A 6,109-nucleotide genomic window follows, 5' to 3' on the forward strand; every position below is an offset into this window, starting at 1 on the left:
AAGAATGCTCAAACTACAGCACAGTTGCACTCATCTCACACACTAGTAAAGTAATGCTCAAAATTCTCCAAGCCGGGCTTCAGCAATATGTGAACCGTGAACTCCCTGATGTTCGAGCTGGTTTTAGAAAAGGCAGAGGAACCAGAGATCAAATTGCCAACATCTGTTGGATCATGGAAAAAGCAAGAGAGTTCCAGAAAAACATCTATTTCTGCTTTATTGACTATGCCAAGGCCTTTGACTGTATGGATCACAATAAACTGTGGAAACTTCTGAAAGAGACGGGAATACCAGACTACCTGACCTACCTCGTGAAAAATCTGTATGCAGGTCAGGAAGCAACAGTTAGAACTGGACATGGAACAACAGATTGGTTCCAAATAGGGAAAGGAGTACATCAAGGCTGTATATTGTCACCCTGCTTATTTAACTGACATGCAGAGTACATCATGAGAAATGCTGGGCTGGAAGAAGCACAAGCTGGAATCAAGATTGCCAGGAGAAATATCAATAACCTCAGATATGCAGATGACACCAGCCTTATGGCAGAAAGTGAAGAAGAACTAAACAGCCTCTTAATGAAAGTGAAAGAGGAGAGTGAAGAAGTTGGCTTAAAGTTCAACATTCAGAAAACGAAGATCATGGCATCTGGTCCCATCACTTCATGGGAAATAGATGGGGAAACAGTGGCAGACTATTTTTTTTGGCTCCAGTCACTGCGGATGGTGACTGCAGCCATGAAATTAAAAGACACTCTTTGGAAGGAAAGTTATGACCAACCTAGACAGCATATTCAAAAAGCAGAGACATTAATTTGTCAACAAAGGTCCATCTAGTTAAGGCTATGGTTTTTCAAGTAGTCATATATGGATGTGAGAGTTGAACTATAAAGGAAGCTGAGCACTGAGGAATTGATGCTTTTGAACTGTGGTGTTGGAGAAGACTCTTGTGAGTCCCTTGGACTGCAAGGAGATCCAACCAGTCCTTCCTAAAGGAGATCAGTCCTGAGTGTTCCTTGGAAAGACTAATGTTGAAGCTGAAACTCCAATACCTGATGGTCCCCTGATGCGAAGAGCTGACTCATTTGAAAGGACCCTGATGCTGGGAAAGTTTGAAGGCAGGAGAAGAGGATGATAGAGGATGAGATGGTTGGATGGCATCACCAACTCAATGGGCATGAGTTTGAGTAAACTCTGGGAATTGATGATGGACAGGGAGGCCTGGCTTGCTGCAGTCTATGGGGTTGCAAAGAGTCGGACACAACTGAGCGACTGAACTGAACTGAAATAGCAGGGAGGGAATACAGCTCCACCCATCAACAGAAAATTGGATTAAAGATTTACTGAGCAAGGCCCCGCCCATCAGAATAAGACCCAGTTTCCCCCACAGTCAGTCTCTCCCATCAGGAAGCTTCCATAAGCTTCTTAGCCTTCTCCATCAGAGGGCATACAGACTGAAAACCATAGTCACAGAAAACTAACCAGTCTAATCACATGGACCAACCCTTATCTACCTCAATGAAACTATGAGTCATGCCGTGTAGGGCCACCCAAGATAGGTGGGTCATGGTGGAGAGTTCTGACAATATGTGGTTCACTGGAGAAGGGAATGGCAAACCACTTCAGTATTCTTGCCTCGAGAACTCTATGAGCAGTACAAAAAAAGGCCCCCATGTTCACAGCAGCATTATTCAGGACCGCCAAGAGGTGGATACAACCCAAGTGTCCACTGACAGATGAATGGATAAAACAAATGTGGCATGTGCATACAATGGACTGTTATTCAGCCTTTAAAAGAACGAAATTCTTACACCTGTGACAACTTGGATGAAACTTAAAGACACTATGTGAGTGAAATAAGCCAGGCATAAGCTAATATTTATATGAGGTGATGGCACCCCAGTCCAGTACTCTTGCCTGGAAAATCCCATGGATGGAGGAGCCTGGTGGGCTGTAGTCCATGGGGTCGCAAAGAGTCGGACACGACTGAGTGACTTCACTTTCACTTTTCACTTTCCGGCATTGGAGAAGGAAATGGCAACCCACTCCAGTGTTCTTGCCTGGAGAATCCCAGGGACGGGGGAGCCTGGTGGGCTGCCGTCTATGGGGTCGCACAGAGTTGGACACGACTGAAGCGACTTAGCAGCAGCAGCAGCAGCATATGAGGTGCCTGGGGTGGGTAGCCTTTTCCTTTTCCAGGGGATCTTCCCAACCCAGGGATTGGACCTGGGTCTCCCACATTGTAGGCAGATTCTTTACCATCTGAGCCACTGGGGAAGCCCCACGAAGTGCCTAGAGTACCTGAAATCAGAGAAACAGTAAAATAGTCGTTGTTAGAGATCAGGAGAATGGGGAGTGCATTCTTAGATGGATGTGAAGTTTCCGTCTGGGAAGATAAATTTCAGAGATGGATGGTGATTATGGTTGGATAAAAATTTAAATGCTCTTAATCTCATTGAACTGCATTTAAAGAATGGTTAAAATGGTAAATTTTATGATACGTATATTTAATCACAGTTTAAAAAATAAAATTCAGAAAAAAGAGAAAAAAATGATTTAACTGTTCAAACCAGAGAGCTATTAACCATTAGTGGTCTCAAATACAGGTCTGTTTGATTACTCCTGCTGTTAACTCCCTTTCTACACTGCCTTCATAAAAAATCAATACACTGTCATTTCAGAAGCTAGCTGTTAGGTCCTAAATCTTTTCCAGGCTGCTGCTGCTGCTGCTAAGTCGCTTCAGTCATGTCCGACTCTGTGTGACCCCACAGATGGCAGCCCTCCAGGCTCCCCCATCCCTGGGATTCTCCAAGCAAGAACACTGGAGTGGGTTGCCATTTCCTTCAATGCATGAAAGTGAAAAGTGAAAGTGAAATCACTCAGTCGTGTCCGACTAGTAGCGACCCCATGGACTGCACCCTACCAGGCTCCTCCGTCCATGGGATTTTCCAGGCAAGAGTGCTGGAGTGGGGTGCCATTGCCTTCTCCGTTTTCCAGGCTATTTCCAGGCTAAGCACCTTCAAATTCTTCGGCTAATTCACATACAAGATTTCCAGACCAATTCTAGTTGCTTTACTTAGTATACATTCTCATGCTTGGATCTTTGACAGTAGCCGTTCTCAAATTTTTTGGCCTCAGGACATCTTTTTACTTTCAAAAATTATTGAAGACCTCAGTGAGCTTTTGATTGAGTTACATCTATTGCTATTAAAAATGAAAACTGTGAAATTAAAACAACTCTTAAAAAATAACAAAACATGTTAATACAAATATTTGCGAGTTAAAAATAACTGTATTTTCCAAAACGTCAGTAAGAAAAATGGCATTTTTATGTTTTTTGCAAATCTGTTTAATGTCTGACAATTCACAATGGTGAGTTCTCGTAGCTACTTCTATATTCAATCTGTTGAGACAGCTTGTTTTAGTTGAAGTATATGAGGATAATCTGGCCTCCTGCAGCTAAGTAGTTGAAAAAAGGAGGGGTAATTTAGTGGTCTTTTCAGATTATTGTAGATATTCTTTACGTATGGCTGAGTCTTTTTGGTGTTCACCTGAAACTATCACAATATTGTAAATCAGTTATACTTCAATATAAAATAAAATGCTAAAAAATGAGTAGATGATTTAAAAAATGCTACGCCAATACCCAACAAATCAATTTCTTAAATGGCAGTTGCAACATGGAATCTGAAACTGCATTAGTGAATGTTTTGTACTGTTATGTTAAAATTCTTAAGTCTTCCTTGAACTTTTTTAATAAAGTATTTACTTATGTTTCTTTGGCTGCGCCAGGTGTTAGTTTGAGCACACAGGGTCTTCCAGCTTCCTTGGGAATCCAGGTCTAGTTGTGGCAGTCAGGATCTTTAGTCGCGGCAAGGGAACTGTTAGTTATAGCACATGGGATCTAGTTCCCTGACCAGGGATCAACCATGGGCTCCCTGCATTAGGTGCAGAGAGTCTCAGCCACTGGACCACCAGGGAAGTCCCTTTCTTGAACTTTGAATCGCTTATACATTGTACTCATTATCTATCCCTCCAGTACAAATGACTCACACCACTGGATGGCTTAAGACCACACACATTTATGATTTAGCAGCTTCCATGCACGAGAGTCTGGGTATGCTTCCCTGGGTAGTTCTGATTCAGGGGAGCCCCTGAGTTGTGGTTACAAAGTTGGCCTGGGCCGCTGTCACCTGAAGGTCTGACTGAAGACACAGAGAGAGGGTCTGCTTCTAACCTCATTCGTGTGGCTCTTTGCCAAGGGCTTCAGTTCCCCACTTGAGTCTCTCCATAGGCTTCTGGAGGTGTCCTCAAAAGCTGGCTTCCCCCAGGGCAACAGGGTCCAAGAGAGAGGAAGGCAGAACCGTATCTTTTTATGAATGAACCTCAGAAGTCACATACCATCCCTTCTGCCACATTCTGTTGGTTAGATTCACTGAATACAATCCACGTTCAAGAGGAGAATTCGCTTCTACCTTTTGAAAGGAGGGGTGTTAAAGAATTTGTGGACATATGTTAAAGCAGAACACTCATAAATGGATTTTGTAATATCATGCATCAGTCACGTGGAAAATATTTGTTCACTGAGTTACATGGATCTTTGTTTTCTTCCTGTGTCTCTTGGCTTGTGGGATTTTAGTTCCCTTACTAAGGACTGACATGGATATATTCAATGTTGATAATCCCATTATGTTTTTAAAAAGATCACATCAGTATTACTACTAATATCACTAGATATCACTGCACACTTATTAGAATGGCTAAAATAAAAAAAAAACTGATTATACAAAACAGTGGTGATGATGTAGATAAACACTGCAGGTGGGAGTGTAATATGGTTAAGTTTGAGTTTCTAACAAAGCAAAACATGCATCTGTCATTCAAGTCAGCAACTGTACTCTGTGCAAAAACCTGTATATAAATGTTTATAGCAGCCTTATTCATAACAGCCCAAACCAGAGACTATCATCCAAATGTCTTTCAACAGGTGAACAGTCAAAAGTCTTGGCATATTTCACTCCCAGATTCCTGTCATTTCACGAATCTGACAATTGGATATCATCAAATCTTTGCTAAAAACACTGAATAAACTATGCTTGATAGGAAAGTCCTGAGACTCCTGAATCAAATTTGATAAGTGATTTGCCCGATTTGCTCTGAAGCTAGTCTAAAGCTAACATCATGTTGTCTATACTCTTCCAGGGGTGGCAGAGAGAGCTAATGTCCAAAATCCTATTGTTGCATTTCCCTATTTTAATAGCCCTGCTTAATAGTTTTGGTCGTTTTTTTTCTTTTAGAAATTCATGCAAACTCAAGCTGTAACAACATAATTTTAGTAATTCTGTATGTGCAATATATTATCTTATCATATACCTCCTTCCCTCTTTAAAATAATTTCCCAAATATCTCGGATATTTTTTACCTTAGCAAAATTCTTAACTTGGCTGAAGGAGTAGGATGCCCTTCCCACCCCCACCCGCCAAATACACTTTACATTTATCTGCCTGGGGTCATGATGCATTAGTCTGCTCGGGCTACCACAGTAAAGTACCACAGACTGCATGCTTAGAAAACAGAAATTCATTTTCTCACAGTTCTGGAGGATAGACATCCAAAATCAAAGTGCAGGGTTGACATCTGCTGAGGCACCTGTCCTTGGGATACAGCCACCTTCTCCCTGGTCCTCACACGGCCTTTCCTCTTACAAGGACACCAGTCCTGTTGGATTAGGGCTCCTATGACTTCACTTAACATTTACACCTTCTTAAAGGCTCCGTTTCTAAATACAGTTGTCATGATCGGGGTTAAGGCTTCATATGGATTTAGGGGAGAAAACATTTAGTGGAACAGACTTCAATTGCTCTATCCAATATTTGTCTTATCCTTTTCCAAATCTAATACAACCTGAAGATGAAATAGGAAATTAGTTGTTTTTGTACTTAATATATTAACACTTTAAGCAATAGACTCCTCTGTTTCTTCCTAATAAACTTTCCAAACCCTTTTTGGTGTTTCCCACATTCTTCATAAACTTTGGCTCATCATCTAGCACTTTGCCCAGACACTGTTTTTATGGTTTCGCATCTAATGTTCTAATTATATGTTCTTTC

This window comes from Budorcas taxicolor, chromosome 22 (genome assembly GCF_023091745.1).
Source record: "Budorcas taxicolor isolate Tak-1 chromosome 22, Takin1.1, whole genome shotgun sequence".
NCBI lineage: Eukaryota > Metazoa > Chordata > Mammalia > Artiodactyla > Bovidae > Budorcas > Budorcas taxicolor.